This window comes from Lissotriton helveticus, chromosome 4_1 (assembly GCF_964261635.1).
Source record: "Lissotriton helveticus chromosome 4_1, aLisHel1.1, whole genome shotgun sequence".
Taxonomy (NCBI): domain Eukaryota; kingdom Metazoa; phylum Chordata; class Amphibia; order Caudata; family Salamandridae; genus Lissotriton; species Lissotriton helveticus.
In genome coordinates this window covers 1971550767-1971560173 of record NC_136063.1, presented here as the reverse complement: position 1 = coordinate 1971560173, position 9407 = coordinate 1971550767, and positions in this window count along the sequence as shown.

Genomic DNA, 9407 nt, shown 5'->3' with positions numbered 1-9407 from the left:
GTCTACCACCCCTGATTTCTCAACCTGACCACAAGTGACACAGGTGCCGACTCTGGGCGCAGGGTAGGGGACAAATGCACTGGACACAATTGCACAATGATACCTTCAGGAGAAGAAAATATGAAACTTCCAAAAAAAACAATCCCCTAAAATGTGGTCATCTAACATGCAGAGTTTTGTGGTGCAGCCAGCCGCTACTAAGGTACAAGGCAAACACAAATCCTTATCCCGCCGCTTGCCGCCAATGTTGGAAATGGGATCCCCGGCTGGCCAGGGCTTTCGCCAAAGTCAGTCAGAGACCACCACTCCCAAGTCAGGGCAAGGGAGTTACACGCCAAGATAACCCCTACTCACCCTCTAGGTAACGTGGCGCGAGCAGCAAGGCTAAACTTGGAGGCGATGTAAGTTAAGTATTTGCGCACGCACCCCAGCAACAACAACCAAAGGCCCACCACAAAGGAAACTCCACACAAGGTTATATAAAAATAGCCTTTGTATTACACCAAAACACATTAGATAAAACACACACTTTACAATGTGCCAGAGGCACGGGCAGAATTTACAAGGGGATATTTACAAGACAGGGCCACCTGGACCACTGTCAGGAATCAGAAGTAACACTTTCAGAAATAATACTTTTGCATGTAAAATCACTGTAGCACACAATATAAAAATAGAGCCCACAACCAGTAATCACTGGTAACAGGACCTCACTAGCACCACCTGTACTAGGGAGAAAACAACCACCTATGTATCGCAATACCTGTAGGGGTGTAAGAGGAAAACACATGATGCAATGCATAACATTCATTCAGAGGTGTAAAGGCACATGACGCATAAACAATACATTCAGAGGTGCAAGGAACAGCAACACAATAGCGCAAAATCCACATTTGCCACCACCTGTGGCAGTCCCTGTGTCCCAATGTCAGGGCCTAAATGTGGCAGCTGCCCACAAAGTGCTGGGCAGCTGGGAAGCAATGCTGGGGGGGACAACGTTGGAGCCTCTCAGGCTCTGCAAAAAGCACTTGTTTCCCCTTGAGCCTCGCTGGGCTCTTCACGCTACCAAATGCCTCCTCTGAGCCTCTCTGGGCTCTGAAACAAAATGTGGGCACTCAGGAGCCTCTCAGAGCTCAAACCCAAAAAGATGGAGCCTCGTTGCGCCTCGAAGAACAAATGCCCCCCTGAGCCCCACTGGGCTCTGCACACCAGGCCTGGAGCTCCTTTCCGGGCTCCGGACACAAAATGGGGGCGTAGTTGGAGTCCCCCTCCTGGGGACTCAGTGAACCAAGTAATGCCCACACGAGCCTCTCGGGCTCTGAAAACAACTGCTGCCCTGAGCCTCGCCGGCTCCAACAACAGGTAAGGCCCCCACGAGCCTTTTACTAGGGGGGAGGGGCGGGCACCGAAAATGCGCCCCGACGCCCCCTCCCCTCCCGGGCACTCACCGGTCTCTGCAGGCTGCAGCACTTTCTGCCTCTGACTCCTGGCGGGCGGGGAACTCCTCCTTCGCGCTCCGCCCGGGGCACACGTCCAGGCTCTGTCTCTCCCTCGGGGCTCTCCCTGCAGGCAGCAGCTTCCGCCTGCCTCTCTGTCCTGCCCCCGGCCTGCCTGACTTCCAGGTCGCGGGTGCGGGGCGGGACTTCCGGTCGGCCCGCTCTTGGATTGGCCGGCCGGCAGAAACACTTCCGGGTCGTTGCGGGCAGCGCGGCGGCCCGTCTCCGGTGCTTCTAGGCGGGGGCTGAATTTACCGAGGGGTGGCCTCCCTCGAGGTAAATTATAAAAACAGCGGCAAGGTCCCTGGCAGGGTGGGCACCTGCCAGGCGACAAAATACTCGAGAATAAGCGAGGTGGCACTCGCTTGGGGCGGCCAATGCCGGGTGGGCACCGGCCTCTTCAAATAAAGCGCTCCAAAGCGCTATAGCCGAACAAAAGCGCTCCCAGGCGCTAGGAGGAATCTGCAAGCGCTTCCAAGCGCTAAGAGGCTATTCCAGCGCTAGAGGACAGCCTAAAGTCCAGCAAAAGTCCTCCAGGGAGGCAGGGGGGGGCAAGGCTGGGCCCAGAGCCAGCACACTGGGTCTCTAGGCAGGGAGACACCCCAAGTGGCGGTCCTCTGGCCAGCAGCAACAGCCCCCTCAGGATCCTGGAAGAGCACAACTTCAGTGGGGACACAGCCCCATTTTTATACAGTGCATTCCTTTGTTTGAAGGTGCAGAGTGGGGGCGGAACCAGTCGCAGCTGGTTCTTGAGTACTCTGTTTACCTCAACCACCCTCTCTATTCACTGGCAGGGCTGGGGTCATTAGACACACCACAGGGGGGCGGAGCCAGCATTGTGTGGGGAAAACCCAGCCCATCCAGGACACAGGTACACTCCTCCCACACATTACTCATGCAGATCTCCCACTCACAGACAGACCCATCCAGACTTCCTGGAGCCTGGCATGCCAGCCAGCTCCAGCCAATCACACGCCAGCACCCTCACAGCACACGTACAGCCATGTCTAGAAATGGCGCTTCGCTACTAGACACATACATGCTGCATACACCATCTCGCAGCATTCACTCTCACGAGTTCACACATACCAGACTCAAGCCTGTACACCCCACGCATCAGGAACTACCAGGGACACATACATTCCCCATGCATTCCTATGGGCGGGCAGGCCTAGCTCAGCACATGCACTCAGAGTGCGCACGCACTTTCCACTGGGACACAGTGAAAGTGCGCAGAATCCAAAAATCACCATCTCCAGGTCACCATTTCAAGCAAAAAGTCTAGGGGTGAACCTGCCCTAAGGGCCAAAGTCCAACAGCTGTCCTCTTGGTGTGCCTTCTCTGTGCCAACAGGGATGTGCCACATAAATGAGTAGTGTTCATTCCCTTTGAACTCATCTATGGCTACCATGTTAGAGGATCTCTTAGCCGTGTCAAGGAGGGATGTGAGAAAGCTCCCAAATCCCCTTTTAGGATGTGGTCAGCTCATGCTGGCACTCTGCAACCAGATGCACCTCTTTTGAAAAAAGGTAAAAAGTAACATAGAGGCCAGCCAAGAAATCATAAAACTCTGGTACAACCAGAAGGCCACACAGGTAGAGTTTGAACCTGGCCAGAAAGTATGGGATACGGAACCAGTAGAACTCAATGCTTTCTAGGACTGCTGGACTGGCCCACACGAGATCAAGGAGTGGATTGTTGCTCCGAGTAAACAGACGGAAGTCTCACTTTTAGAGGTCAGAATTGGGCATGCACCTCATGAGAGATGAGGGAATAGAGGAGGAGAGTGTACCTCTCTCTGACCTCTCTGCACAGGAATGCAATCGGTCATTGGCGGGTGTCCACCTCCCTACCACACTGACCCTGGAACTGCAAGGTGACTGTTACCAGTTATTTGAACAGTTTGCCACACTGTTCTCCCTCACACTTGGACTCACCCATCTGTTCATCCATGATGTTAATAAAGGAGACGGTCTCTCAGTAAAGAATAACATTTAAAGATTGTCTGACAGGGTGAGAGTCAGCATCAAAATAGAAATCTCCAAGATGTTATCATTAGGGGTGATTGAGCCCTCTATTAGTCCTTGGTCCAGTCTGTTGGTATTGGTACCAAAGACTACTCCACAGGGCTCCACACAAGAACGAGAAACAACAAGTTAGGAAGGGTCAAGGGGATTAATATTTATAGACCCTCCAAATTCAAAACACCCCTATTTAGACTATGAAATAACACGAAAAATTGGAGGGTCTATGAGACCAGAGGCTGAGTCTGTAAGATCCTTATTGAAATGCCACACTGTTGGATTGCACAAGATCAGTCCAAGTGGTCACATGACACTAGCTGTGTAGTCGATATCCTATCCGACCACCCACTTGGCGGAGCCTCGTCATATAGGACAACTAGAACCAGGGTAGTGCGCCAAGGCCCAGATGAATTGGCCATAGAACCCACACTTCTGGTTCAAACGGTGAGAGTGTCCATGCCACTACATGGTACTGGTCGTGTGCAGTGCAAACAAAAAAGTGAGTAAGTGATGTTAAAATGGCGTTCCAGGCAAAAAAAAATTTTATTAATATTCGCCAGGACGTCAGATTAAAAACAGGTGTAGAACAGTGTGAAAAAATCACTGTTGCTTAGCTATGTTGTAAAGGCGGCCAACATGTTTCTGCCAACTGGTGTAACTACACCGGCATTCTTCAGGGCCATATAGATAAGCTGTTGCTACTGCATGAAAAACACGCTAATGTTTTCTTATAAAGTGGAGAAGACAGACCTAGAATCCTCAAAAGACTGTCAAACTACTCGTGTGGTCACATTGACCATCCTACCGTATCCCCTTGTGCGAATATCTCGAAGGAGGATACACTCCTGTAAAAGAAAAGAAAAAACTATTTTGTGTTCATTAAACTATGTAAGCTAAAAATGTCATAAGGACCAAAAAGAGGCTCAGCAAGGCTAGTCCCTATTAGAACAGCCAATGAATATTATTTAGGTTGCAAAAAAAGTAAACCATAGACACTGCTACATGAAATTCAACAAAAAGTAAAGTAAACACGACTTACCCATCAGTATGTGGGAGTCAAACCTCACCTCACCCGGCAACGGCTCGGAGAATGAGGCCCCGCTCTAAGCACAAAAAACATATATAAACATGTACGCCTGAATGACTCAGAGGGCTTAAATAGTGTCCTGAGTCAAAACTATGTTTTAAGGAGTTTGTGCATATAGAAAAACTGGTTGTTAGATTGCCCACAATGATCCATAGTCCCATGGAGAAAAGGAAGGCTGGTTGATTGAAACTAATATAACAAAACTAGACTGACTGAAAAGATCCTATGTGAAAACATATTCTTCACTAGTGACAATTGTCATATGGAAATGTACCGTGGTGTATCTAATTCACAATACATTTTAAGGTTTTAGGCTGTGAGAAATAACCATAGCCAATGTCTGTAACTAAGGCTTGATTGTAATATTTAGGCACATTGCAAGTCCTTGCTCAATTGTGAATTATAGTTCTTACAAAAGCAGGTAAAACTATTCAAAGCTAAGTGACTAAACAAAGCTCCTACAACAGTTAAAGCACAGCGCGACGCTCCTGCTTACCTCTCCGTCGGTACCTCTCGGCTGAATGCGAAGCCGAAGGGGAGGCGACGAAGAGAGGCGAGGCGCGTGGTTTTATACCTGCTCTGATTGGAGCAATTTACCGTAATATCAGACAGCTGCTCTTCAATTGGCAATGATGATCCGCGAGCGTCTGATACAGCGCGCATGCGCACCACGATGCGGGCAGTCCCTGGGGCATGCGCAAAGGCGTGCCACGGTTGTGTACACAAGCACCGCTCGGTCGCGCATGCGCCGCTAGGTTTTCAACAGTTTTTTAACAGGAGAAGTGGCTCACAAATAGAGCATGATCGCTCCTCATGCTGGACATTATTATAAAACCACCCGCAAAGCATACCGTGGAGGCAAAGCAACGCACTAGTTATAAAATTGTCATCTCCATAGTCTGCAGACTTAAGGGAGGCACTGTGTGAGTACAAAAGGACAAGGAGAGTAACATCGCCTCATGTTTATGGCAATTATTAAAAAAGTCTCTTGTATAAAGGACGTTATGACGTTTGTAACGCGCCCAGGTAAATGATTTGTTTGGAAACAACACAGGGCTAATTGCAAAATATAGAGACCGTGTAAGGGTAAAAGGTGAAAACTACCCTAACACTGATGTTGGTCGTGTGGCCAAGTGTGAGCCACTAGGGATACAATCTGACCACTATAGACCATGAGTTTAGCTCCTTGATAAACAGGGTGAACACTTCATGGGGGGCTAAAAGAATAGAGCCACCCGCGATGTACATGCTAACCCCCAGACTGATGCCAATGGGATCAAGATCATATATTCCCAATGTCTGTGGAATATGGTTTTGGTCAATGGAGGGGTATGGTGAACAAACTCTTATATTTAGCTTGAAGATATATAGAATTGACAACTCCTAAGGGCTTTCATGGAAAATCGAGGATGGTCATATGGAGACCCAAGGGATGTTGTCGTTCAACCCTGAAATATCAGTCTTCATTTTGAAGATCCAGCGTTGTTCCTTAATAAATAGAAATCGTGAGACATCAGTTATGTGCGCTGGGATGAAGGGTTGTTCTAATACCACCCACCTCAGGTCATCTGCTTTGTGCTTTTTGGTTAAAAAGTGGTTCGTCAGGCAGGTGGACTGTTTGTTGCACCTTATCGTGCTCTTGTGCTCGCCGATACGCAGCTTAACTTTTCTAGTGGTATGTCCGCAGACTATGGAGATGACAATTTTATAACTAGTGCGTTGCTTTGCCTCCACGGTATGCTTTGCGGGTGGTTTTATAATAATGTCCAGCATGAGGAGCGATCATGCTCTATTTGTGAGCCACTTCTCCTGTTAAAAAACTGTTGAAAACCTAGCGGCGCATGCGCGACCGAGCGGTGCTTGTGTACACAACCGTGGCACGCCTTTGCGCATGCCCCAGGGACTGCCCGCATCGTGGTGCGCATGCGCGCTGTATCAGACGCTCGCGGATCATCATTGCCAATTGAAGAGCAGCTGTCTGATATTACGGTAAATTGCTCCAATCAGAGCAGGTATAAAACCACGCGCCTCGCCTCTCTTCGTCGCCTCCCCTTCGGCTTCGCATTCAGCCGAGAGGTACCGACGGAGAGGTAAGCAGGAGCGTCGCGCTGTGCTTTAACTGTTGTAGGAGCTTTGTTTAGTCACTTAGCTTTGAATAGTTTTACCTGCTTTTGTAAGAACTATAATTCACAATTGAGCAAGGACTTGCAATGTGCCTAAATATTACAATCAAGCCTTAGTTACAGACATTGGCTATGGTTATTTCTCACAGCCTAAAACCTTAAAATGTATTGTGAATTAGATACACCACGGTACATTTCCATATGACAATTGTCACTAGTGAAGAATATGTTTTCACATAGGATCTTTTCAGTCAGTCTAGTTTTGTTATATTAGTTTCAATCAACCAGCCTTCCTTTTCTCCATGGGACTATGGATCATTGTGGGCAATCTAACAACCAGTTTTTCTATATGCACAAACTCCTTAAAACATAGTTTTGACTCAGGACACTATTTAAGCCCTCTGAGTCATTCAGGCGTACATGTTTATATATGTTTTTTGTGCTTAGAGCGGGGCCTCATTCTCCGAGCCGTTGCCGGGTGAGGTGAGGTTTGACTCCCACATACTGATGGGTAAGTCGTGTTTACTTTACTTTTTGTTGAATTTCATGTAGCAGTGTCTATGGTTTACTTTTTTTGCAACCTAAATAATATTCATTGGCTGTTCTAATAGGGACTAGCCTTGCTGAGCCTCTTTTTGGTCCTTATGACATTTTTAGCTTACATAGTTTAATGAACACAAAATAGTTTTTTCTTTTCTTTTACAGGAGTGTATCCTCCTTCGAGATATTCGCACAAGGGGATACGGTAGGATGGTCAATGTGACCACACGAGTAGTTTGACAGTCTTTTGAGGATTCTAGGTCTGTCTTCTCCACTTTATAAGAAAACATTAGCGTGTTTTTCATGCAGTAGCAACAGCTTATCTATATGGCCCTGAAGAATGCCGGTGTAGTTACACCAGTTGGCAGAAACATGTTGGCCGCCTTTACAACATAGCTAAGCAACAGTGATTTTTTCACACTGTTCTACACCTGTTTTTAATCTGACGTCCTGGCGAATATTAATAAAAAATTTTTTTGCCTGGAACGCCATTTTAACATCACTTACTCACTTTTTTGTTTGCACTGCACACGACCAGTACCATGTAGTGGCATGGACACTCTCACCGTTTGAACCAGAAGTGTGGGTTCTATGGCCAATTCATCTGGGCCTTGGTGCACTACCCTGGTTCTAGTTGTCCTATATGACGAGGCTCCGCCAAGTGGGTGGTCGGATAGGATATCGACTACACAGCTAGTGTCATGTGACCACTTGGACTGATCTTGTGCAATCCAACAGTGTGGCATTTCAATAAGGATCTTAAAGACTCAGCCTCTGGTCTCATAGACCCTCCAATTTTTCGTGTTACTCCACACAAGAACTCCAGTTCAGTGTAGACTACAGAAGATTCAACTCAGTCAGCAGGTTACTGGCGGATCACTCTCACTGAGAGGGCCAAAGATAGATTTTAGATTTTATTGCATAATTACTTAAAAACATTGCAATTCTGAGGGGACCAAAGAGTGGTTCACATTTTCAACTCCAAAAGATCACTGCCAATTTTAGGTGATGCCCTTTGGTTTGAATCCACATTGAGAAGCGAAACAGGACGGTAGCTTATACAACTAGAAGGGTCTTTGTTGGGCTTCAAGATGAGTATAATGAGCACCTTGTTGTATTCTGGGTGCAGGGTGGCAGTGCCTTCCAATTCTTTTAAGAGTTTGTACAGCAGGGGGACCACTAGTTCTTTATTGATCTCATAAATCTCTAGCCAGAACCCATCCCTGAGGCCTTATTGGTGGACATGATCCAAATGGCATCTGATATCTTGCCCTCCATTATCTCACCCTCAAGGATCTGATGGCCAGTTTCTGACAAGTTGGACAATCTGCCAACGGAAAAGTTCTGCTCCAAGGTCTGATCAGCAGAATCGTCTGATTGACAAATGGTGCCAAGGTAGCATTCATACACTTCTGTGATCTCCTCCAGGTGTGTCAAGAGTTCCCCCGCTTACCCAGAATGGTACTGCTAGCCTTCCACTGGCACAGCTGCATGGCCAGAACTCTGCTCACTTTCTGCCCCTGTTCATAGGGCCTCCACTTCAGACGGAGCAGGGCGTACTCTGCCTCAGAGGTAAAATGGGCATTCTACTTATATTTGGCACGCTCCAAGTGCCTCGGGAGATCCTAGGTGGGACGCCTTGTGTGAGCCTCTGGATGGTACCAAATGTCATCCTCCAACTCAGCCGGCGCTTCCCGGGCCACACATTTGCCCATAACCAAGTCTTGCATCAAATTTCCCCTCAGGGTGGCCTGTCACACAACCCAAAGAATCTGCAAGAGGACATTGAAGATTCATTATCACTGAGATAGCCGCAAAAGTGTTCCTGCAACTATTGTTTATCTTCATTTTCTGATAATGGGAGAGGTTTAACCTCCAGCGCTTAAAGGGATGGGAGATGTGTCTAAGTCTAGCTCCAGTAGGACCAGAGCATGGTCCGAGATCCCCATTACCATAGTACATTCATGCAGCAGGGGCAAGGAAGAGTCAGAGAGAAGGAAGAAGTCAATCTGAGAATAAGTCCATGTTCACATGATAAGAAGGTGTAATCTTGTCCCATGGATGCGTCAAATGCCAGGGGTAAAGCTGCCACTCATCTCACATTACGTCATGTAGGACTGCCCTATCCCTGAACCGA